This window comes from Ailuropoda melanoleuca, chromosome 8, assembly GCF_002007445.2.
Source record: "Ailuropoda melanoleuca isolate Jingjing chromosome 8, ASM200744v2, whole genome shotgun sequence".
Classification (NCBI taxonomy): domain Eukaryota; kingdom Metazoa; phylum Chordata; class Mammalia; order Carnivora; family Ursidae; genus Ailuropoda; species Ailuropoda melanoleuca.
Genome location: NC_048225.1, coordinates 94,848,528 through 94,874,840, shown reverse-complemented (window position 1 = coordinate 94,874,840; position 26,313 = coordinate 94,848,528).

Sequence of the window (26,313 nt, the reverse complement as noted above, 5' to 3'; positions counted from 1 at the left end):
CTTATTGTTTGCTTGAGTTTTAGATAATTCATTGTCATCCTCCAGAATCTGTGTGTTGTTGCAGAAGCCAGAGTGGTGAATTAAATAGAGATTATGAGAAGGACCACAACCCTTGCATCCTTCAGCTCTTTAAGACCAGAGCTAATTTCTGCCATTCCCACTAGGATGTGATATCGTGATATTGTTTGTGATCTACTATTTTGGCCAGCAGTGGGAGTGGTGGCAGATTCAAAGGCTTTCAGTTAGCCTTTCTCAATGTAATAACTCTTACCCCTCAGGCCAAGGAACTAATGCATGGCTTTGCCAAATACCAAGTATGTCTATTCCCATTATACACAGAGGAACCAAGGAAATGGCCTTTGGGTAGACCTGTAAACCTAGTGAACACACTGTGAGCCAGATCTAGGCCAAACCTCCAATTATCAGCTGGCCTCTGTATCAGCGAAGACACGGTACCACCTCCAGTTTCTAGGCATTGATGTCTACTCAGACCCTGTGCCCAAGAGTCCTTAAAATGCTTGAGTATCCCCTCCCTCTGTAATGGAGTAAATGGCTCTAATCCCTTTGGAAAATAACTGGTAGACCCAATATTATGTACACTTGCTATTGTGTTTAGGTTCCTTACTCCTTCCCCGAGTGAGTTCCAGACCTGAAAACTGAGCAAGGAATCATGACATTTTCATGGAGTAACTACTCTCAGCCTCCTAATTATCCATTCTCGATTTTTCTTTTTAATTGTACAGATTAGGCAGTACCCTTGTTGGCTGCCCATATATTTTGCCGCTAGGGGTGCTGTGTTCCATTACTACCTCCATAACTCTGCAGGTCAGGCGCCCTTTGATTGTAGCTTTGCCGTTATTTATGATAATCATACCCACCGGGCTTCTGACAGTTAAGCACAACCACTTAGCCACTGTTACAGGGTTTATCATCCCCATTGTCACTAGGGAGCCTATTTCTGCAGTCGTATCTCCTATCAGCACAGGCCTACAGAGAACCATCACTCACCTTCCTACTGATGCTGGTGCACCTCTCAGTACATTCTCTATTGTTTCCTCTGGGCACGTCCATGGACCATAGTCATCCAGCCATATGTATTATATTCATGCAACATGACTGCTTCTCTGAGCTTTCTAATCCATTCTTCTACCATCTCCCTTGGCAATTCTGGCATTTCTACCTAACTTAGCGAGAGCCTTCCTTTTACCCTGATTCTGGACATGTCTTAGGAGTGTGTTTGTACCATCTCCTGAGCTCCTTGCTAGGAGCTTCCAAATCAATAAGCTCCCTTGTATCGAAATTTGTGTTCTGCTTTCCCAACTCCTAGGTTCAGAACTGTCAAAATATAATGCCATGCATTCTTTCCTGGCTAGGTTCTGCAGTTCCTTCAAGAATACCATCTCATTCCTTTGCTGGCAGACCAAGCATGTCTTTGCTTGGAGAAACTTCTAGATCATCTTCAAGAAAGGACTCAGTCTAACCCTTCATGGGAAAGAATGGTCCTCTCATTCAGGCTCAGAGTGTTTAGAAAAATATGGAAATTCAAGATTGCAGGAGCATTAACCCAGATGTCCCCATCTCATGGGTTTGAGTCCCATTCTTTCCAACCATGGCCTTGACTTTGGCATAGCTGACCTGCTTTTGTTCCTTTTTTTAGAGCTTGGCTACTCTTCTGATTAAGTCCTGGGCCAGGTCCCCAGTAGTCTATTGCCTTCCCCCTTCAGCTGAGTGTCTCTTCATATGCTATGGGGAGGAGATGTCGGGGAGAGAGGATGTTCAGGTCTTTATCGAAACCCAGGTACAAATTTCAAGGGGATGACTGGATGAATAAAATAAATGAGCTAGATAACAGAATCACATGGGGAGGGCACCTGGGTGGCTCAGTCAGTTTTGCATCTGACTCTTAGTTTCAGCTCAGGTCATGATCTCAGGGTCATGGGATCGAGCCTCACTTTGAGCTTTGCACTCATCGTGGAGTCTGTTTGGATTCTCTCTCTCCCTGTCCCACTGAGCCTCCTCCCCCACTCGCTCTCTCTCTCTCTCTAAAATAAGATAAATAAATAAAATCTTTTTTTAAAAAAAGAATCACATGTGGAGCTTATGAATATGAATTCTTGCCCTCCGTCTCCCACACCTCAGCAGTCTGAGTTTATAAATCTTGGAGTGGAGCTTGGGAATCTTTAATATCTTGTAGCTCCTCGGGTGAACTTCCCAGGGCTCTACTTGAGTATTTAACAAGACAACCACTCAGTTTCCTGTCAACCCCCCAACACAGCCACTGTTTTTGATTGAAAACAATAGAAACCCAAACATGATGGTACCCGAGTTTGAAAGTAACTTGACGTAGGTACTACCTGCTTTTCTTTGTTCTGGGACACGCCCACCCCAAGCTCCCTTCCACGAGACTGGATCTCTACCGAAGGTGGAGCAGGAGTGTGTGTCCTAGGAGGAGATCCATTTTGACAGGATGGCAGAGACCATAGTAGCAACAACATCTCCAAACTGCTTTGCCTCAAAAGTGTAAGAAGTAAAGGGTGCCTGGGTGGCTCAGTCAGTGAAGCATCTGCCTTTGGCTCAGGTCATGATCTCAGGTTCCTGGAATCGAGTCCTGCATCAGGCTTCTTGCTTAGTGGGAGCCTGCTTCCTCTCTCTCTACCTGCCGCTCCCCCTGCTTGTGCTCACTCTCTTGCTATCTGTCGCTAGCTCTCTGTCAAATAAATAAATAAATAAATAAATAATCTTAAAAAAAAAAAAAAAGAAAAGTGTGAGACGTAAGAGGCAGAGTAATAGCAGGATGGGAGGAAAGTACCCAGGCCAGCATATTCATCACAGCCCCACGGGAAGTGAGCTCCCTGTGTGGACATCTTTGAAATGGGCCCTGTGGGACAATAAAATGCAAACATTTGGACTTGGTCATCCCTGTTCCTGGTACAGAGCTCCTAACAACCTTGGAATCTCCTGAGCAATAACAGTATCTTTTGTATGCTAATGAGATAACTTTTGGTTGGGGGGGAGGGGCAATAAATAGCTTCAAGATAGGAACTGGTGGCTGGAAAAACCAANGACGTAAGAGGCAGAGTAATAGCAGGATGGGAGGAAAGTACCCAGGCCAGCATATTCATCACAGCCCCACGGGAAGTGAGCTCCCTGTGTGGACATCTTTGAAATGGGCCCTGTGGGACAATAAAATGCAAACATTTGGACTTGGTCATCCCTGTTCCTGGTACAGAGCTCCTAACAACCTTGGAATCTCCTGAGCAATAACAGTATCTTTTGTATGCTAATGAGATAACTTTTGGTTGGGGGGGAGGGGCAATAAATAGCTTCAAGATAGGAGCTGGTGGCTGGAAAAACCAACCAGGTGATTAGAGGGCTAGAACTTTCAGCCTCATTGACCTCCCTCCAGGAAGAGGAGCCGGTCTGGCGATTGAGGTCAATCAGCAATGATTTGATCTATCATGCCTACATAATGAAACGAAACCTCCATTTAAAAAGAAAGGAAAGGAAAAGAAAAGAATAAAAAAGAAAAGAAAAGAAACAATGGGGTTTGGGGAGCTTCCAGGATGGTGAACACATTGATGTGCTGGGAGAGTAGTGTACCCACTAAGGGCATGCAAGCTTTCCACCTCCCACCCCCATACCTTGCCCTATGCCTTTCTTCCCTTTGGCTACCCTTGAGTTATATCCTTTACAATAAACTAGTAATAATAAATAAAGCACTTTCCTGATGCCTGTGAGTTGTTCTAGCTAATTATCAAACCTGGAGAAGGGATCATGGGAAACCGAATTTGTAATCAGCCAGGCAGAAGTGTTGGTGGTCTGGGCACCACATTTGTGACTGGTGTCTGAAGTGAGGGCAGTCTTGTGGGACTGAGCTGTTATCCTTACCCGTGGGGTCTGCACTAACTCTGGATCATTCGTATCTGAATTGAATCGGACTGTTGGACACCCAACTGGTATTGGGGGATTGGTTGTTGGTGTTGGGAAAACCCACACAGCCCCTCACACACTGCCCTTCTAGAGTTGTGTTCCTGTGCCAGAAAGTCCCAGCCAGTCTGTCAGATGAGATCTTCCACTGACTTCTCTGCCCACTCAGGGCCTGGCACTGAGAAACAGGGTGATTGGTAATGATGGGGTTCAGGACATGCTACCCCACAATACGACACTTGTCATATTGAATATCATAAGCTGAAGGAATATGAAAAATGGCAGAAGCAGGAAGGTCACACTGATAACTCTCTTCCCTAACCCACTCACCATTCTTCTCTGAAACAGGTCAGAAAACTCCCACATGAAAGCTTCCCACTCTGTACCAAGAGGAAGGAAGATATTATCACCAGAGATGGAGAATTCAGAACCAAGAAATCGGTGCAAACAAATCTTGTTAAACTAACCTTCATCTTCCTACTTATCTCTTCACCATTTACTAGGCCTAGCCCAAACCCCTTTGTCTTATCATTTCTTGACGAATTCACTCTTTCTTTATCTAAAAGGTGTAAAAGCTTCCTGATCTGGTTCCTCTTTCCGTCTTCATTCTCTTGTGGAGGTATCCATACACATGAAAGATTTAATAAAATCTGTATGCTTTTCTCCTGTGAATCTGTCTTTGTCAATTTAACTTTCAGACCCATCCAAGAACCCTAAATGTGTTAGGAAACTTTTTCCTCCCCTGCAGTTACAGAGAGGTCTAGATCCTCTGCCTCCTCCCACAACCCTGGGCACCCTGCACGATGTACACTTGCAGGAGCCCTTGGCCTTCTCCCTCTTTCTCCGTCAGGAGCAGGGCCCTGCAGTTCAACTAGCCCTTTTTCACAAGTGGCATCCAATGACAAACATCCAGCCCTAACCTCATGAGGAACTTGGTCTCCAATGTCTGACCAGATTTCGAACACGTCCACACAGGGGTCCTGTCATCACCACAAACACCAACTCCAACCAAATGTACCCTTCCTCCCTGACACAATCCCCTCTCCCAACCAGTTTTATCATTTCTGTTTATTACCATTAAATGTTTACTGAGTTCTTAATATGTGCCAGGCACTGCACATGATGTTGGAGATAAAAAAAAAGAATAGGACCAGGTCCCTACTATCCAAGAGCTCATAGTCTTCTTGAAAATGTGTGTGTTGTGGCACCTGGGTGGCTCATTTGGTTAAGCTTCTGACTCTTGATTTCAGCACAGTTCATGATCTCAGGGTCTTGAGACTGAACCCTGAGTCAGGCTCCAAGCTGGGTGTGGAGCCTGCCTAAGACACTCTCACCCTCTCTCTCTCTGGCCCCTCCTCCTCTCTAAAAATAATAATAATAATAACAACAACAATAAATAAATAAAATAAAATAGATTTTTTCAAAAAAGAAAAGAAACTGTGTGCTTAACCTAGATGAAGCAGTTGAAAATGAAAGCAGGACTCCCTGAGTCCCGTTATATACTTCTGTATGTTTCACTGCACATAGTACAGTGGAAGTGCCTTTGAAATGAGTAAATAAATAAATGTGAAATTAGATGAAGGAATGCAAACCTAACTCAGCTACAAAGACCAGAGCACCATGTCCTTCAAGCACCTCTGTCCTGTGGGTGCTGCTTTCTACACTTGCAGATGTGGGACATGGAATTCTTTGCAAATCCTGTTCCTTTCTGCTGGGTTACTCAAGGATAACAACTGACTTTTCCTTTTTAAGTTACCAACACTCTCTCCTAATAACATCACTATCAAGCTTTTAGAGAGAGAGCCGCTAAAAACTACTCACAGCAAATGGCCACTGATGAGTCAGAAACCCTTAAAAGCTGTAATCAGGGGCCGGCGTGATGCATACAGTTCCATGGTTAGGCAAGCAGGAGTCACCTCCAGAAAGGATAACGATTGTTCCCAACAGCGCCAAGGCTGGGCACCACCCCCCTGCAAGCACCTGGCTTCTCGTTAATTTACCTGTGACATGTTGCTACCCTTAATTGCATTTGACAATTAGTAACATTTCAACACCTCTTTTAATGGAACAATTAAGAGAGTGCTTGTCTTGGTTGCAAGAAAATATATGAGCTGATTTTTCAGAGGAGAAGAAAAAAGACCAAACATAAACTCCCAGTGGTATTTCAGTTATAGACAGCTTTGAGGTAAGACCTTTCCCTTTTGCATTTTGCAAGAATTATGTGCCAGCACGCCTTTTCGTGTTTGTTTGTTTGTTGCTTGGTTTCTCTGAATGAGCATTTCTCCACCAGACAGCTCCAGGCCGTTCCCGCAGCCACGTGATATTAATTACAAGGAAGAATGGATGCTAAGCAGTTGCTGTTACTCATTTCTCACCCGTGTTGTTGCATTGATTGCTTGGGAAAGCAGATGCCCCGAAGGCAGTACTTCGCACAATCAATGCGGGCCCCAGCGAAGCCTGAGAAGAGTCTTTGTCCTGGCTTCCAGTTCTCTCCAACTAACAGACTGATGGGGAGGTGTGGCCCCCAGGGGTCCCAGAAAAAACTTAAAATAACTGCTATTTGTACTACCCACCCCTGCCACACACATTAGTAACAGAAAAGTTACATTGCTCTCTCACTGAAACAATGCACCTTACAACAATAGCTTACAAATCTTCCGGACTCATGAACATTCTATTGTCGCTGTAGACAAGCCTGGGAGGAGTGTGTGCTTGAAGACTTATCTAGTAAGAGCTGTGAGGGGCCCAGATTAAATATGTCATTTGCAAAGGGTTGATGCATTGCATTTTCCAAAACAATCATTTAGCAAAGCAGATGGAATGGATCATGGAAGTGGTTTCTGTTTTAGAAAAAAATCCCCAAATGAGGCGCCTGGGTGGCTCCGTCTGTTAAGTGTCTGCCTTCGGCTCAGGTCATGATCCCAGGGTCCAGAGATGGAGGACCCTGCTTCTCCCTCTGCCCCTCACCCTGCTCCTGCTCGCTCTCCCGCACGTGTGCACGCGCTCTCTCTCACTCTCTCTCTCTCAAATAAATAAATAAGCAAAATCTTAAAAGAAAAAAATCCTAAGCATGTGGGGCACCTGACGGGCTCAGTCGGTAGAGCACGCAACTCTTGATCTCAGGGTCGTGAGTTTGAGCCCCATGTTGGGTGTAGAGTTTTCTTAAGAAATAAATGAAAGAAAGAAAAAGAAGAAAGAAGAAAGAAAGAAAGAAAGAAGAAAGAAAGAAAGAAAGAAAGAAAGAAAGAAAGAAAGAAAGAAGAAAGAAAGAAAAGAAGGAAGAAAAAGCCTAAAAATGTGAGGGACACCCAGGTTAAGGCTTCTGTCACTGTCCCATGCCCACCAAACTCAGAGCAGAGTGATCCTGGTTCTAGATCAGCTGGACACCTGGTACCCAAAGGCGACAGCCACTCTCCCAGCACCGCTTGGCCGCACGCTGTTCTTCCTGCCTGCGTGCTATGGCCTCCTCCTGTCCCAAACCCGCCATTCCATGTCATCACCACGCTTGGATGCTTCTCCTATCACTCATCTATTGCTTTGTCTTACAGGCACTTGGATCATGGGCTCCTGGCTCAGTAGATTGTAAACTCCTCTGAGGCAGGAATCATGCATTACTCTTTTTTTAATTAATTCACCACTCCAGTACGGTATATGCTATTTATATTATCAATAATAATCATAACTATTGGGTGTCCTTCAATAAGTATTTGCTGATTTAAATTGTATTGAATTTTTATTTTTTTTAAAAGATTTTATTTATTTGAGAAAGAGAAAGCATGAGATGGGGAGGGTCAGAGGGAGAAGCAGACTCCCCACTAAGCAGGGAGCCTAATGCAGGACTTGATCCTGGGACTCGCGGGGATCATGACCTGAGCCGAAGGCAGATGCTTAACCGACTGAGCCACCCAGGCACCCAATTGTATTGCATTTTTAGATATTGAGTCTGACTTGTAGAAAATTGTAATGGTTTGATTGCCCGTTACCTTTTTTAACCCCCCCTTACCCCCCAAAAAGTGCCTGTCCAGGGGAAAGGCTGGGAAGGGCAAAGGAAGCATTTCTGCTCCCCAAGCTTCCTTAAACCTCTTGGGTCGGTGTGCCATCCACTCCAAAGTGGCTGGGCGTTTGTAACCCAAGCACTGTCACAATCTTCCCCAGGGGACAGATGCAATCAGAAGAGCAATAATGACTTTCTGTGAGCTGGGATGAACGACCTCATCTCTCAGGTCACTAGGGCAACCAGCTTCTGAAATCCCCAACAATCCCTTCTCTTCCTTCCCCACGCTGACACTTCCCCTTCCCTGGCCCCACACACTGCAGCTTGTCCCCAGGAGCCCCAGTGAGACTGTCTGAGGATCTAAACAGACTTCCACAGGCCCCATCATCCTCCTGCATCTGCAGCGAAGGGGGCGCCTATCCCAAAAGATAGACTTAATTCCTCCGTGCACTGAACATCTCCAACCCTCACACCTCCTTGGCATCCACACCCCCCCACACACACACCCTCACTCTCATGCATGCACGCACACACATGCATGGCTAACTGCTCACACAAATGCCACATCTTGCTAATTGCATTACCCTTGCTAGTTATTATTAAGGTCTTGCTTTCAGGACATAGAGAGAACCAACCACATAATGATCAAGGAGACAAATGGAGCATATCACTGCAGCGACCGTGCAATGATAATGAGTTACATAAATCAAAAGTTCAGTAATTTACCTATCAGATCGAGCAGTGAATAGGGATTTTCAGTTACTGTGATTGTTTTGTGATAGATTTTTTTAATAACTCTGGTACGTAAATGTTCTGGAAACTAGAGATTTGTTTCCTAAAGGGAGGCAGCAGGACGCTGTGCAAAGAACACGGCACGAGTCCAGAGACCCTGGGGCTCCTTTCAGCTCTGCCACCCTGGGGAAGGAAGCCAGCCCCCTTCGCTCCGGGCCTCCAAAGCTCCTATCACACAGAAGCATCTTTGCACTCTGTAAGGGCCCCTTCCTCTCTGGGGTTCTATTACCCAGACTCCTCAGTGAAGCACAGCAGGGCTCCCCCTGCCTCGCACTCTGCAGAGAGCCTCAGCGTCCGTGATTGTCAGCCAGCCCCTCAGCAGCTAGAGAAACTGGGGTTCTCCCCACTCTGTGGGCATCGCTTCACTCCCCAAACCCTAAGCTAAGCTCAGGGACGGTATCAGCCTCTGCCTCTTTTTACACTTGGTGAGGTGGTTGGTCTACACACATCACTAGGTGTCATCCACCGTCACTTCCCTCGGGTCACGGCACACTGTTAGCATCTCTAACCATTTTGGGTTTTTCAGTGATTTGTGGATTAATACTTAGGAACTTTGAGGGAGAGTTTATCTTTTGAACCCACAAGAGTAATAATCCATTGTATTTATTTGTTTGTTTTTAAGCCCATAATTCATTTTATTCTGATTTCCCAGCGGAATTATCCGCAGGAAGTGGGAGGGCCCTTGGGTCATGCTCAGACGCAGGGAGCAGAAGCCCTGCAAGACTATTCGATTCAGAGAGGAGCCTGGGCACGGGGGTTCCTTTGTGGGGTGGTTGACTAAGAACATGTGTGTGTACATGAATATGTGGGTACACATGTATGTGTGTATATGTTATGTGTATGTGTGCATATGCAAGCCTGCAAATGTATACATGTGTATGTATCTGTGTGTATACGTGTGTGCTTCTGTGTGGGTGTATATGTGTGTACATGTGTATGCGCACATGTAAATACATGTGTGCATGTCTTTGGATATGTGTGTGTGTATATATATACATATATATGGACATGTGTGTGCTTATGTCTGTGTATATAAAACACAGCACTGATGTCTCCTGATTTAAGTCCCTGGANACACATGTAAATACGTGTGTGCATGTCTTTGGATATGTGTGTGTGTGTGTGTGTGTATATATATATATATTTATGGACATGTGTGTGCTTATGTCTGTGTATATAAAACACAGCACTGATGTCTCCTGATTTAAGTCCCTGGATCAAGTGTGATGGTAATATTTACAATAAAGAGGGTAAAGAGGCCCAAACCTCACCCCTTCTCCAAACCACTGGCCTCTGCCTCCCTTTCCAAACAAGGATCCCTTCAGTGCAACCACAGGGAGAAAATCCTCAATTCCGCACGGAAAGAGACTCGCCAAGCATGAAGCAAGTTGGCCCGAGCTCCTTTAGAAATGAACAGATAAACAAATGGGAGCTCGGAAGGAAGAGATGGTTTATGAATAAAACAATGTTTTATTAAGTTGCTATTAAATTTCAATTGAATGGTGCCTGGGAAACAGAGGCGCAGACATATTCCTGCAACTAATTGGTTTTCCACATCTGCCTTGCTTCCTAATCGGACTAATTACTGCGCTGCAGGATCGCGTTCATCGTACTACACAAAGCAAAAAACCTGGATTTACAGTGAGAGGAGCAGCAATTAGAGGGAATTAATTCATAAAGCAACATCTAAATAAATCATCTTATGAAAAGACAGCATTGTAATTATTGTGACTGGTGGGTCCCTGGTGGGGGGAGCATCAAACCCACACCTCCAACCACGCTGCGGAGCGCTCCCCGCACCCGCGGAGCAGCTCCGGTCTCATCAAGCATGTTTTACCTATTCTTTAAGGCCTAATTGAAGCGCCGTGTCAAAAACAATATGGCCCAACACTTCTCCTCTCCGGCGGTGGAGGAAAAACATCAAGTTCTCACCACCTCCTATTTGTCCTTTGTCAGAATTAAATATGAGCTCGGCGCGACATGGGTAATGCGTGATGGCTGCAGTTTCAAAACGGGAGCCTTTGCAAACTTAAGTGTCCTTACGAATCTTCTCTCGACTTGCAGTGGTATTTTGGGGGTTGTAGCTAAGAGAGCTTATTAGTAAGAATAGCATGCTAAACTCCGGTGTTTCAATAATTGATCTCTCCTGGCTATGTCGTCACAGGCAAGGTCTTGCCCGGCTGTGGCGGGTCCGGAGTCCTCACAATATTTACGGTGGCTCCTTCGCCTTTGACAGTGGGGATCGTCTTTCTTTCCCTTTGTTGTTTTTGCTTGTTTGCTTTCTTACTGTCATTCAGATGGAACCTGAGGTGAACTTGTGGATAACTTCCAGAGTCCTTTGAGCCTCAGGTTCCCCATCCATAAAATCCAGTGATTTCTTTCGTCCCAAGGTGCCACCCTGCAGAGCGCTCCAAATAGTTTCCCCACTTTTTTACATCAAGACATATGTAGAAAATGATGTTTTTATATGACACTCGGGTAATCAGAANCGATAACTTCCAGAGTCCTTTGAGCCTCAGGTTCCCCGTCCATAAAATCCAGTGATTTCTTTCGTCCCAATGTGCCACCCTGCAGAGCGCTCCAAATAGAGTTTCCCCACTTTTTTACATCAAGACATATGTAGAAAATGATGTTTTTATATGACACTCGGGTAATCAGAAGGGACTGTTTGTGGCCGAAGCCATTCAGATTTNAGGGACTGTTTGTGGCCGAAGCCATTCAGATTTCTAGATCCAGGCTTTGGCTATCCCCACATCTGCCTGCTGCCTTACTGACTGAGGGAATCAATGTCTTGGTACCCCAATAAACCACCGGTGTCTCAGACACCTGTTGTGGAAGTCTTCCCCAAAGAAACTGTACTCTCTACTTCAAAGGCGCTTCCTGCACTCTTAGTGGCCTGGATCAGCCCCGTCCTGCAGCCCTCCCTTCACAACACAGCCCATACTCTCAGCGGGTTAACCCTGAGACCACCAGGAGGCCTACCATTGCTCATCTCTATCTGCTGGTAGAGAGGTGAGGACCACTCCAAGGAAAATATTGTAGGAAAATAACCTCTAATCTCAGTGCAAGGGCCCTGAAATTCCCTCGGAAGGGGGACTTATTCCATGCGTATTGAAACTTAGCAGGGGTCAGAGCAAGGCTGTAGAAGAATGTCATTGACTCCCAGGACTAGAGGAGGGGATGTTAAGAACAGTGCTTTTAGAATCAAAAAGACCCGGATTTAAATCTATTTCTGTGATAGATAAGCCCAAACATACCATTTAACCTCTGTACCCTGTTCTCATCCTCAGGTGGCTAATACTACCTGCTTCATGAGGTTGTATGAGGCTCAAGTAATACAGTGTGTGTGAGCTATTTAGCATCTTCCTAGGCCCAGACTAGGCCCAGGCTCAAAAACTAAAGCAGTAGTAGCACTGGTCCCGTTTAATTGTTCTGGTCATTCTAATGTAACCTCACTAAATGACTGTCCATCTGAGCTCCTCTGAAGAGGGGATCTGACTTTCTTCTGAGGCAGCCCGTTCAATTTTCAAGCAGTCCCATATCTCCCGGTTTCAACCTCTGCATCTCTACTATGTCAGCTTGTGTCATCTGAAAACGATTAATTTTGCCTAAATTGTTAGATGCAGCAACGTCATTTCCAGGGAAACAAGTGCACTCTGCTTCCCTCCCCTGTCTGGACTCAATCTTAGAGCTTCCGGTTGAGGTTGGTGATTCTCTACAATAGTCTTACTTTGGGGACAGTGATTCAAACACTCCTCCAAGCAGATTCCAAAGCAATATCTACCCTGATCTCATGAACATAATTCTACCTAGATTTATTAAAACAACAACAACAACAACAACAAAGCAACTGATTTCAATTACTCTCTAGGCACTCCATTAGGATTCAGAACTGTAAGAACAAACTTTGTTGCGATGTAGCATAGCATCTTATGCCGCATTCCAAGACCCGCTTGGATTCTAAGAGGTTGTGTAGGTCATTAGCTAATACAGAGCTGAGTAAATGTGAACATGTCATGTCTCCATGAAATGTAATGGCCTCAAACAGTACAAGAAACAGAGGATTTGAAGTAGAAAGTTCGGATTCGTCTTTGTGAAACAAAGGCTCCGGCAACACCAGCAAACCTCACTAGGGGGAGAGAACCCTTGGCAGGACGTTAGCAGGTGCACCCGTCTCTTCTCTACATCTCGTAGAGAAGTGGCCAGAGCGCAGCTGGATGCACCATGGGGCTGGACCCCGGCAGAAGCACAGCCTCACTGCCGTTTGCTCATTGCCTTTGTGAGATGAGTGTGGGAGCAGCTTTGTATGGGGTGAGGATACACATTTGGGCTCAATGTCCTGCGATCTAAGTTTAGGTGTGGGTTTTTAGAGGGATCTCAACAAGCACAGTTATCAAGTGCCTGGGGCACTAGGGACCCTCAGGACAAGTAGGAAGCCATGTTTTGGCAAAGTCCCTCTGTCTGTGGAAGGGGAACCCCGATTCCCAGCTAGCTCAGTATCGGGCAACCCAAGCTTCCAGATTCAGTCCCTGGATGGCCCTCTTTGTTTCTCTAGACTTCCAGCTCTTCGTCCTAATAGTCATGTGATTTTAGGAGAGTAACTTACAGTCTCTGAATCCTCACTGTCTAGTTAGTAAAATGTGAGCGACCGTCATGTTTATCCCACGAGTTTGAGATGCGAGGAGGAAATGAGACGCCATGTACGAAGGCGCTTAGTCAACAGCAGTGATGCCCTGGGCTCCTGGGTTGTTTAGGACAAGCCATTTGGAAGCATCTTCCCTTCCAGGAACAGGAGCCTGGGCAGTAAGTGCCCCCCTCCACCGTGTATTTTCCTTTGATGTTTTATAGTCACATCACATTAAGCTGTGTCAAATCACCTTCAGATGATGGAGAGGAATTAACATAATATGATGTTGAAGGGCATGTTTGCTGCTCGATACACCATAAATTCCTCCATTCAAAAGCAAAGCTTCACAACCAATTACCTGCTGTTAACAAAATTCTCATCCAATATGAGTTAGAAAGATGAGGGATCATTTCAGGCAAGCAGTTGGGGATCCATCCCAATTTGTGACACTTATGCCACGGCGAGGAGACCTTGTAATCTGTTCCCAGCCACTGTTCAGAGTGGTGGAGAGATCATGTCACTCCAGGTAGATGCAATCCAGCTGGGGCAGAGATGTGTTCGAATTGCTCTTTTCCCTCCCTCTCCCTCTCCCCCCAGGAAAGTTATTGTCTTCTTCCTACTGGTATTTCTCTTGCAGACAGTTTCTTATTCACAACACATAGACACACATAGTTGCACAATTCAGCCTAGTTCAGTGCCATAAAATCCAAGGAAGCTTCCATCCGGCAATCATAAGAACTTTGTAGATTCACCATCTGTACGTCTAGCCATCAACAGCTTTCTTGTCTATACTACTGGGATGTGACTAGTGAAGGAGGTGAGGGAAACCAGGAGAAGAAGAAGGAGTTAAAGAATTAAGAAAAAGCAGAGATGAGAAAAATTCAATAAAAGGCAATTTTCTGAAGGGCAATAATCAAATTTGCACTTGAAAATTTCCCAAACTCTACAGTAGATTTAGTTCTCATGCTCCATAAATTATATGCAAAACAAGTACGAAAAAATATAAATATTTTGCAAATAAAACAATCGCCTCTACAAGTATATCAGTTTCATGACTGCAGATATTACAAGAGTTTGTGACTATTCAAAACTTGCAGAAACTATAAGGTCACATCCCCACGGTGTAAAGAACACCAGTGGATTTAGATAATTCATTCAACCAACCAACTGCTTGAATAAAAGAGATTTTTTTTTTTTAATAACAAGCCAGGTCCGCTCAGTGGCCATGTGCCAATAATGCCTTCACATAAGCAAAAATGAAAATGCTTAACCCTCTGAAAAAATTGGATTTGGAACTGCCAGGCACAATTTTGGCTCTGCTCCTTCCCTGGGAAATCTGTTCAGTAAGGGGAAAATCCTAGGTGAATTGATGAGGACAGAGAAGTTTGAACAAAAAAAATATTTATTGAGTTTCTGTTAATGTCAGGCACTGTACTGGGCTGGAAGTGGGAAGGGGGAGGGATAAGATGAAGAGAAACCCAGGAAACTCACTGTTTAATGAAAGACTATGGACTATGAGAAACAAACTGAGGGCCCCAGAGGGGAGGGGGGTGGGGGACTGGGATAGACCGGTGATGGGTAGTAAGGAGGGCATGTATTGCATGGTGCACTGGGTGTTATACGCAACTAAATGAATCATCGAACTTTACATTGGAAACCGGGGATGTACTGTATGGTGACTAACATAATATAATAAAAAATCATTAAAAAAAAAAAAGAAAACTCACTGTTTAGTGAAAGGACACAATCATTGACACAACTGACCATCTATCTGCAGGCACTTAACTAAAAGCTATAGTTACGATGTTTCCACTTTTTAAACTGACAGTGGAATCAGATATTTGAAATCAGGTGTGGCCCAGTGTGGCTCTAGTTATCCTAGAGTGCTCTGAGTTTAGGACAGTTTTCACCAAAGGATGGGTAGAACGCCCAATCACTGTCATGGGGAAAAGGAGTATTCCAAGTAGAGGGTATGTGCGCCCAAAAGGAAGGCATGAACATTCCCAGTAGACTTGAGACACTATGGCTCAGCCAGGGGGGCCTGCAGGATATGATCAGGGAATGGAATGGTAAGAGGAGGTCAGATCACAGGTTACTTAGGTGCTATGTCAAGGCGTTTGGTGTTAGTCTATATATTGATGATTAGAAAGCTCGTGATCATCTGTGGCAGATCGTATTTCCCAAAATTGGCCTCGGCATATTTTTCAGTTCCACATGTTCTTCTAGAACCTTGCCACCCTCCAACAAGAGACAGAGTCTATTTCCCTTCTTTAGTCTGGCCAGGCTGTTGCTCATCTAACAAGTAGACAGCAGCCCAAGTGATACCCAAGGACTTCTGAGGCTAGGTCATAAGAACTATGCAGCCCTATCTACCTATTATCTATCTATCTATCTATCTATCTATCTATCTATCTATCTAATCATCTATCATCTATCTATCACCTATCTATCTATCTAATCATCTATCATCTATCTATCTATCTATCTATCTATCTATCTATCTATCTATTTATCTATCTCTTCCTACTCACTAGTGGAATCCAGCAACCATGATTTGAATAGGCCCAGGCACATGCAAAGTCCTCATGTGGTTGTTCCAGCTCTCAACCCAGTGGAGATTTTAGCTGACAGCCAGCCTCAAACCACTGTGCATGGGAGGAGGCAAGTCTTCAGATGATTCCAGCTCCCAAATGTCAAGTCTTCCAGCTGAGACCCCAGATATTGTGGAGCAGAGGAAATGCCCTGTCAAAATTCCTGACCCATGGACTCTTAGAGCATAACAAATGGTTCTTTTATTTCACTAAGTTTTAGGGTAATTTATCATGTATCCATAGTAACTGGGATATCATCTTAATAATAATAGACTTAATAATAACCAGGCTTTATAGCTTTTGATATCCACTACTCACTTAATCCTCAATGGGGAACATATCATTACTCTCCTAATTTTACTGAAAGGCAAAGTTCCTTAACAGACAGAGCTAGCAGATGGTAGAGTTAACATTGAAACCAAAATCTTCTGCTCCACATCTTGTTTTCCTTCCACTGTATCACTTCCACTTTGGTGAACAGGAGACAGGCTCAATTAGCTCTGTGACTTAGAAGGTGAGTCTAGGGGCAGAGGAGCATGTTATGTGCAGTGGTTCTGAAATCAGGTTCAATCCCTGGCTCTACCTCCTATGAGCTGTAGGACTTCGGCAAATTAAGAGATGTGCTTGGGAAAAAAAAGACCAAAATGAAGCAAAAAACAAACAAAAAAGAGATGTGCCTGAGTTTCTTCATCAGCAAAGAATCGAGAACAATGCCTGGCACATCAGATGTGCTCAATAATGTTGATAATGATTATGGATTATAGAATTGCTCTTAGACTCAGGAAAAGGGGTCTGCTTTAGGCCTCCCACTTAAGCAGGATCCGCTTTGATCCATATCCAGTCATGCCCCTATCCATAGGGTAAAAACACACGGAACTGATGAAGGAACAGAAGGCAAGCTGAGGACAAAGCAGAAACTAACACCCCGCAAACCCCCACCCCATGGGATGTACGTGACATTCCTCAGGCACCCCTGGCTGCCTTAAAGGACAAAGAAATAGTTAACTTATAGATACCACAATCCTGCAAAACTTAAGTCTCCCTCAGTTTACAAATGTCTTAGCAGTCTACAAGAGCGAAGCATTTCTATCAATAACCTAGCTTCCGGAAGGGAATGTAGATACAATTAAATGTCCTTATAATCTGCAGCCTCCAGGAAGTTCCCAACCATCTTAATGTTAACTTCCTTGCTAGAGGGAAAATGCTTTAATAAACCACCATTTTGCACCAAAGATGTCTCAAGAATTCTTTCTTGGTCATCGGCTCTGGACTCCACCCCACTGAACCTCACCTATATCCCACAACCTCATCAGAACCAAAAGGCCATGAGCATCCAAGCCTATGTCCTTCCCACTAGAGTATGCTCTGGGTGTCCAGGATCTTGAAAGTCCTCGTACAGGTAACTGCAAGACTGATTGCCTGGCACAGATGGTTACCTTCCCTGGTCCTTCGTCCTATGGGTAGTCTGTGCTTTTGTTATATTCCCCCGAGGTTCTCAGTAGTTTGCATGGGATATAGATGAATCTTATACAGGTAAGCTCAAAATTCTCACACACATGCAGGGCCTCTTCTGTTCTAGGTAGAGCCAGGGATGAGAAGAGAGGAGGGTGTAGATGATAGGCCAGGATTCAGGATCCAGATCTCCCCATGCTACAATATTCTATCATATAACTCTGAGGAGTTCAAAATTTAAAATGATCTGGGTTTCCCTGTAATTATGAAGGTATATTTGTTAACGCAGAGAGCCAGAATATATTCTGTTTAGCATGTTTTTTTTTAAATCTTGATTTATAAATTTTAAATATTTAGACACTTAGCATTTGGGTCTCCATTCATATCCTTACCCCAGGCCCTGCAAACCTTAAGATGGATGGATTGATCAGGAATGAGACAAAAGACAGGAAGAACAGCTGCAGAGCTCCTGCAGGCATGAGACAGGAATTGATCAGGAATGAGACAAAAGACAGGAAGAACAGCTGCAGAGCTCCTGCAGGCATTCACATGACAAATGGAAAGCCAGATTACTGGTTAGGAGCTTTAAACAGAGAAAACAGAAGTGAGAGACATTTCAGCAGTGAAAGTGATCAGCCCCAGCCATCAGTGAGATGAGTGAGGGGTTTGAGAACATCCTCAGTGATATTTCAGACTTGTCTAGTCTTCATGGATATAAAAAGCAATGATGGGAGAAGCAGTGGATTTTAGTGAGTTGGTTCTGTGTGTGCTGACAGTGGGGTCCCAGCAGCCTATCCTCATGGTGAGGACCACGGCTTGAGATATACAGATTTGGCAAATACAAAGGCAGGGAACTGATGTGATCACCAGAATGGGAGAAAAGGGCTGGGCAGTACGTCAGAGGAAGAAGAGCCAGTAAATATGCTGTATCGGTGAGGATTAGCTTAAGTAACAATGACCCTGACAAATGAGGAGCTTACAGCATCAAAGGTTTATTTCTCACACATGTGCACTGGGGGCCAATTGTGGTTCTGTCCCAAGTTCTCTCAGCAGGACCCATGGTTGGTGGGGATGGCAGAAGGAAAAGAGCTCATGGTTATTCATACACTGGCTCTTAAAACTCCTTCTTGGAAATGACACAAGGCCCTGCTGCTCACATTTCTTTGGGCAACACAAGCCATGTGGTCAAGCCTGCCATCCGTGGGGTGGGGAAGTACAACCTCTCCCAGAGAGAGACAGTGATTACTTTTGAGCAATAATATAGTCAATGGCATGCCATTCTAGAAAAAAAAGTCTCCTCACCCCTCCTTTCCCAATTCCATAACTGGAGCTGTCTAGCCTGGGACTGGGGTGCAGGGCTGCATTTCAAATAATCAGTGGTAATTAACCAAGTCACTTAGGGGTCAGAGGAGGGAGGGATTAAGATGCTGATGTTCCAAATGCATATACAAATGTTCCAAAGCATATGCAAATATATAGAGATGAAACAGAGAACTGATTCACTTGGTAAACATTTATTCATCATCTACTAAGTACCAAGTACTGGACAGAGATCTTTGTATGAACTTGAAAAATGGCCCAATACAACTAATGATATATAGCCACAAGGGAAAACAAACATTTTTTATCAAGCAGTTTCTAATTGCTTTATATCCATTAATCACCCCTCCCTGATAACTGAGTAAAGTGGTAGTTATTATTGTCATTCTACAGATGAGGAGGGTGAGTTTCAGGGGGTTAATAACCTTCCCAGTTTACACAGCTGGCTAAGGTCAGAGCCTGGATTCCAATCCACTCCTAGTTCTAACCTCTCAATGAACCATCTATCCGCTAACATTCAGCTCCTGGCCCAAAGAACTCAGGCACAGAGCCGACAGAACAAGGGCCAGAAAAGAGGCTGGGAGCTAGGGATACACCAATTTCCTTCTGATGGTGAAGGGACGGGGACAGGCCACCCCAACATGGGCCACTTTGGCAAGAACATTATTTTGAGTGAAAAGCAATCCAAACCAAGCAGTTTCAGAGAAATCTCCTTACCTCCCCCTCAACTGCCTGCTTGTACCAGGAGGAGAGGTATTAGCAGAGATTCCTCTTTAACTAATGATGAAGTCGTAGAATATAAGTGAGGTTCAGTGGGGTGGATTCCGGAGCTGACGACCAAGAAGGAATTCTAGAGGCATCTTTGGCGCAAAATTGGTGGTTTATTAAAGCACGGGGACAGGACCCGTGGGCAGAAAGAGCTGTTGCCCAGGGTTGTGAGGGGTGGCTGATTATATACCATGGGGTTGGGGGAGGTGAGGAGAAAGGGAGTCTGAGAAAGCACTTTCACATGTCAAAGAAGACTCGCAGGACACTGGAGGCCCCACCATCGTCAAGCCAAGGCTGTCCACACTATCACTGTATCCTTATCAATGAGCTGCAGATACCTTCATATGTCAAAGAAGACTCACAGGATATTGGAGGCCCCACTATTGTCAAGCCAAGGCTGTTTACACTATCACTGTGTCCCTATCAATGAGCTGCAGGTCCTTTCCTTAGTTTTAGGGCAGCCAGGAGTGCTGAGGAATGTTGCATACATGGGTGTGGGGGGGTTACAGGGTGTCAGCTTCTGCTTTGTCTTCAGTCAGCCTTCTATTCCCTCATCACTAAGAAATTTATCTGCATAATAGGGCAATGTTTGTTTTCCAAACATCTTTCACCTTCCTGCTTTCTCCCCTTTGTATCCTCAGACACCTACCCCTCTCCTTAGCTCTCAGGTGTCATGTTGCCTCACTGTCTTTGGGATTTCCATGACTGTGTGGATTCCCTGGTAAGCACATTATTAAATTTGATTTTCTCCTGTTAATCTGTCTCACTTGATTCTTAATCTAGCTAGAAGGACCTTGAAGGGCAGAGGGAATTCTTCTCCCCCGACACTGGCAGAGCTACTTCCCAGGGGAAAGTTGGAGGGAGCAATGCATTCACAGTACGACAGACTGTCAAATGTGCAAGACCAAGCACTGAGCAGCGCAGCTGGACTAAGATTGTGAGGTGACTATGGGGCATGGGGGACAGTGGAGAATTGTCCTGGTGGAGAAATTCTATCAACCTTCCGAGTGCACCTGAGTACCCATCTTCTTGCCACAACTTTCCTAATCTCCCAAACAGGTTCAGACTCTGTCATGAGTTGCTTTTCAGTCCTCTTGAAACACCATATTCTGCCTTCTGCCACTTAAGTGGCAGGCTTCTCTCCCTTCAGAGATAGTAAACTTTCTAATGACTGGGATAGTGTCTTATTCATCTTTGTTTCCCCATGCTTGGCACCTCATAAGCATCTCAATGTGTCTGCCCAGTGGAGAATTGTTCCTCAAATAAGTCTCCCTGTGGGCAAGGAGAGCCGCCCTTGATTGGAGAAACTTTAATGGCTATATTTTGAAGAGGGCTGAAAGGGGCTCCTCCTGGGATGGGTGTAATTGGGGAGAAGGAAAGATTATTTCCAGAACATTAGGAGTTCCAATTTTTTTTGAAGAATCAAAGACAGTCTGTTCTGTCAACTCTCGGATGCTCCTTTGCATTTAAAAGCAATGCCATTTACTTACAAATTATAGTGGTTTTGATGCAAATGAACCACTTCAGGACAGTTTCCTCTCCCCCAGATTAGCTGAGAAACATGGGCAAATTGACCAAGGATGCAGAATGCTGAGCCTGACCCAAGGCCTATTAAAATAAAGCTCAGTTTAATTATTCCTATTTCTGAAGTAAGAGGCAATTAGAAATCAGTGAAGGGGCAGGCGGGAGCTGGCCCATGATTTTGCTTTTATTTATGTGGATTCTGGGTCTGGATGTGGCCAGCAGAGCTTACTTGACCACATTCTGTGGGAAAATTGCTGAGTGCAGAGGCCTGTCCCAAGCCGGACCTGACCCAGACTTGCAGGAGAGTTGTGGTAAATTACTGCACCCCTTGGCCCTCAGTTTCTCTGTTAAATAGGGAGACCCATCCCTGCCCTCTTTGCGGGAGGACTGGTGAGATGATATTAAGCTTGTGGCTGGTATTCGACAATTTACAATTTATAAAGTGTTTTTGCATACATTATCTTATTTGATCCCCACAAGACCCTGTGAGGTGGGAATTATCATTTGCATTTCCAACAGGAAAACTAGGGTTGGTAGAGGTTAAATTGCCGGAAGTCACACAATCAATTAGTGATGGAAGCATGCTGCTTCTAACTCCAAATCCTTTTTGGTCCTCTTCCTCCTTCATAGATAGAACAATAATGAGAAGGGCAGAGAGATTTTTTTTTCTTCCTTTGCTCATTGAAGGGGAGCAGAGTCTGCTATCCCAAACTCTGTCTCTTTGGCATGAGGACTACTTTGAGCTAAAAGAGATCAAAACCCAGTGGATTCAGGAAAAGCTCTTTACTTCCCCTCTCAACTGCTTGAATTTACATTGGAAAGAGAGCCAGTGTCAGGAAGAGAGTTATTACCAGAGACACCTTTTTACTTATGAAAATTATCTGCATAACAGGGCAACCTTTGTTTCCCAAACATCTCTTCTGCCTTCCTGCGAATGGCTTTCCTTCCCTTTGTATCCCCGGACTCCTACCCCTCTCCTTAGCTCAAGATATTATATAAACCTCAATTACTTGGCTGCCCTTTGGGGTCTCATATTTTTGTGGGGGCTCCTGTATATACAAAATTTGTTTTTCTCCTATTAATCTGTCCTATATCAATCTACTTATTAGACCAGCTAAAGAATCGAAAATGGAAGAAGGGAAATTTTTTCCACCCCATCACCATCTTAGGTTCTTCAGCAGGGGCCCTGTAAATGTGACTGGCCAAATACAGATTAACAAAAGAAAAACAAACAAAAGTTTATTTACCTGTGCCCAGCTCATGGATGCATGGAAGCCAAAGGGGTTATTTGCATTTGGATTTATATACCATCTTAGGCTAAACAAAGGAAAAGGGGTTTGGGACTTCTGGGTGAACGGGAATAGTGTGTGGAAGTGAGTTATGGGTGGGTGATCAGGAAAAGCATGTTAAACAAGTATTGTTTAGGAAGGCTCATTACACAGGTTTAAACTGGTACCTTCTCCATTAATGAGTTGTGAGGAATCCTCTTCCTGGCATGGGCAAGAGAGACATCTCTACAAATCAAAATTTCCTTATAAAAGGAAAAATTTTGCCCTCTTTTTAGAACTTTTCCTGCATCTGCTGGTTCTCGATGGTCTTGTACCTCAAAATAATCCATATGCCAAAGAGGCATTTTGGAGAGGCATACTTTGGTCCCCTTTGTCACCTGCTAGACCCCAAGACCTGAGCTTTGCTGCCTACCTGCTTGTACTCACTGACCTTTGTCCCACATTTCTCCTTAAATTCTTCTTTCGAACAGCTTATCTTAACTCAGGCAGAAGACCCTATGGGCATAACCTCCCATGAGGAAAATCAGAACTGCCCCTCAAGCAATAACGACTGCTCTGAAGAAGAGCTCTGGTTAACCAGACCACGCAGACCAGGTTGAACTCAACCCCCAACTTATGCCTGCATAGATGGACCATGGAGGAACCGACAGTTACCTTTATCACATTATAACCCTAAACTCTCCATCCAAGGAGGAGCACAAGCCCTGTCTACATAACATACAATGAACGTAGGAATAGGCATGTTTCCTTAATGCACACTTTCTTTAATGTGCACTTTCCTTAATGCGCACTTTCCTTAATGCACACTTTCCTTAAGCCCACTTGGACATATGATGACAAGGCTCCCCTTTCTAAATATTCATTCTAACCCTAAATAAATTCACCCTTGCTCGGGGAGTCACGGCTTTAGAAGTTATTCCCCTCAGTCTCCTTACTTGCTGCAAATAAAGTTTACTTTGTGTGACAACTCCAATGGCATAGTTTCTAGCTACTCACCAAGGACCAAACTCACATTAGTTTGGTTAGACCTTCAGAAAAGAAGACATACCTAATAACATACCTAATAACAAACACATTCCTTCCTAAATGCCAAGCATGGCTCAAAGAGCTCTATGTTTGCTAGTTCATTTATGCTTCCAACAGCCCAATGGAGTAGGTATTATTATTATTATTCTCACTTCACATATGAGGAAACTGAGACACAGAGAGCCCAAGATTACAGAGCTAACAGGTTACGGTAGAGCTGAGATTCAAATTTAGGAGGACTGGTTCTAGAATACATGTTCTTAAGCCTTGGTTAATCCCTTTACCCATTTCTAGTTGTAGCGCAGAAGGAAGACATGGGGCCAGTATTATCTATCAGCTGTGAAAGATGAAAGGTCATATATCCCTCCTATTCCCTCCTGCACCCAGAAATCTCTCCTGCTAACCACTATGTTGCCAGAAATTCTAACCTTACAGATCATTTCTCTGGACACAGTTATTAGTTCTCTTTGTTTAAAACCTCTCATTCTACCTGCCTCTTTATTCATCCCCAACCCCTATGCACACAGACACAGAAGAAAGTCTGAACCTCTAGTGGCCCATTGCTCATGATCTTCATCCCCTCTTGCCTCAGGCCCTGCCCCTTCCTGCTTCACACCCTGCCTCCTCAACCCACCAAACCCCTGGAAGTCCCCTGAAAGGGGGCACAATCTCTTGCACATCCAAGCATCTTCACATTTGGCTCTCTGCTCTTCATTGCCAGTTGAGCATATATTTTTTTAAGTTCTCTGCTACTGTCCCAGTTTACTTTCTGTGCACCTCCCTCATGCTCCCATAGCAACCTGAGCATTTTGTTTTCATGGGGCATAATTGTTTGAGCAAAGGAACTGGGTGTTACTTGAAGGAAAAACCAATTTTTATTTATCTTTGTATTTTTTTAAAAGATTTTATTTATTTATTTGACAGAGACAGAGACAGCCAGCGAGAGAGGGAACACAAGCAGGGGGAGTGGGAGAGGAAGAAGCAGGCTCCCAGCGGACTAGCCTGATGTGGGGCTCGATCCCAGAATGCTGGGATCACGCCCTGAGCCGAAGGCAGACGCTTAACCACTGTGCCACCCAGGCGCCCCTTGACTCAATTTAAACAACTTCCTCATAATCATAGTGATTTACAAAAACAATATATTGTCTTCTGAAATAGTAAGCACCCTATTCCTATGTGTGTCCAAGTAGCTACTGATGTTAAAAATCATTCATGACACTTGTCAAAGATGAAAAGACTTTATTCAAGGGGAGCTACTATAAGGAGGTTTTGTAATTCAAGAGAGAGATCCCCCCAGCTTAGGCTTAACTTCAAATACAAGGAAAAGTGGGAACTTACAGCCAAGGAGCTGGGAGAAAGTCAGTGAATAAAAAATTACTAAGCAGTAGCATCAGGGGTCAGAGGGGGTTCTGGCTAAATCCATCTCATGGATTCTTGCAGAAGGCCAGGATTATTCTTTATGTTGTTGAGGGTGATCAGATAGATATGGAGGGTGGGGGATTCTGTTGAAACTGCTTTAGCAGAATTCTTGCTAAAATCAATGAAAAGATGAACACAGAAACCCAAAAGTCAGAGCTCTATGGAGAAGGGAGCTCAGAGGAGGCTGAGTGGAGTTTTGGTGAAGGAGACCAACTTTGTCACTGAAAGATATGCATTCATTCACTCAATCAGTCAGTAAGTCACTCAGTCAACACTTACTGAGCACCCACTACTAGTCAAATGGTGTTCCAGGTGCTAGGGCACCAAAACCAGATGAGGCCTAATTGTCCTTGTCCTCAAGTGGCCATCTATCATGAGCAGGCTCTTGCTACGACAGGTGGGAGCATAGACCAGATGACCTCTGAGATCCTGTCTAACTACACAATCCAGGGAGTCTAACTTCTGGGAAGTTTGGTCTCAGAAAATCTCCCAGGAGGAGTCCAAGATGGCGGAGGAGCAGGAGGCTTAAATTTCGTCTGGTCCCAGGAATGCAGCTAGATAGCTATCAGACCATTGAACACCTACAAACTCAACTGGAGAATGAAGAAAAGAATAGCAGCAACTCTAAGAACAGAACAGCCACCACTTTCTGCAAGGAACCCAGTTTAAAACAGGAGTTGAGCTCCAGCTTGGCATTCCAAGATGGCAGAGGAGCAGGAGACCTAAAGTTCATCTGGTCCCAGGAATTCAGCGAGAGAGCTACCAAACCATTCCGAATACCTATGAATGCAACTGGAGAATGAAGAAAAGAGTAGCAGAAACTCTATGAACAGAAAGGCAACCACTTTCTGCAAGGAGGAGAAAAGATGGAGGAGGAGTAGGCAACCCTTTCTCAGCTGGTCCAAGTCGAGCTGGATATCTACCAGACCATTCTGAACACCCACAGAATCAGCCTGAGACACAGGAAGATACATGATCTCTACAAATGAACATCTCCAGTGCTGAGTATTGAGGTACAAAGCGGGGAGCTGTGAATCCGAGCACAGATATAGGAAGATAAAGGGAAGGGGGAGGCAGCCTCTGCTCTCAGGCGCCGGGAAGCAGTAGCCCCTTGTGCTGGGGAGTAGGCTGGACTCTCAGACCAGCACCCGCAAGAGAGCAGACTGAGACAGTGAGCGAGGGAACGCCCGTGTCCAAACTGAAAACAGGAGCTCCCAACCGCACACTCGAACTAGAGTGAAACCGAGAGCTCAGGAGTGCAAGCGCGACCAGACTGAAAACTGGTGCTCCAGAGCACAGGCGAACCATACTGAAGCATGGAGCTTGCTTGGGAGTGCACGTGGGAACCAGGGGCAGCGGGCTGTGTTAGAAGCACAAAGGACAGAGACTTACTGGCCCTGGAAGTGAGGGCTGGGACACCGGCTGTGGGGCGCACATCCCGGGTCGCTGCAGGGTTTTTAGCAGCACCAATTGAAACAGAGTTAAAGTGGCCAGAACATCAGTGGAGAGCGAACTACGATCTCTCAGCTCTGAGACAGAGGCTAGGATACGGCCACTGCTGCTCTGACTCTCAGAAGAGGCACA